This window comes from Corvus brachyrhynchos, unplaced genomic scaffold (genome assembly GCF_000691975.1).
Source record: "Corvus brachyrhynchos isolate BGI_N302 unplaced genomic scaffold, ASM69197v1 scaffold17, whole genome shotgun sequence".
NCBI classification, from domain to species: domain Eukaryota; kingdom Metazoa; phylum Chordata; class Aves; order Passeriformes; family Corvidae; genus Corvus; species Corvus brachyrhynchos.
In genome coordinates, this window is record NW_008240046.1 from 13,132,280 (window position 1) to 13,133,000 (window position 721).

Below are 721 nucleotides of genomic sequence, written 5' to 3' on the forward strand. Positions count from 1 at the left end.
CTCTGAATAGAGAAAGGGGAGAGAAACAACACTGCCGAATATGAAAATACAGTCTGGAGAATGAATGAATGAACATGGGATTGATCTGTCTCATTTTTCTTTTGCCTAGTGGATGGCCAATGTTACAGGCTTGCTTGTGACAATTTGTTCCCAGTGTTGTCAGTTATACCCTCAGTGATTTCTGGTCTTGTGCATGGTAATTTTTTGATCAAGTATAAACTGTCGAATTAATGGGTTGGTACACAAGAAAAAGGGAGATAGATCATCTTTCTGGGGTTTTTGTATTGGTTCTTCACAGCTTGTGACAGGAGAAAACCAAGGGTTTGAAATTAAGACTCTGTATAAAAATGAGGAAGAAGAGATCATCTCATGGTGACAGTTCTTAATGATATCCTTCAGGACTTTGGAAACCTTCAAAAGCAATGTTATGTTTTCCCATCACATAATCCATTTTGAACAACTGAGAATTAAAATATACCGATAAATACATTATCACATCTAGGAAATTACTGGAAAACATCTCTGGGTCATACTCATGTGGATGTGTTCATGCTGCTCAGCTCCTTCCCAGACAGGCTGTGCTGTTACATGTGGGAAGGGAAACAGCAAACAGATGTTCTCCTTCTGACCCTGTGGACAAGCACAAGGTTAGCTGACATGAGAGCAGGAAAAAGCAGGGTTTCCTAATGGGGTAATGGCATAATGGTATCTTGCTTTGATT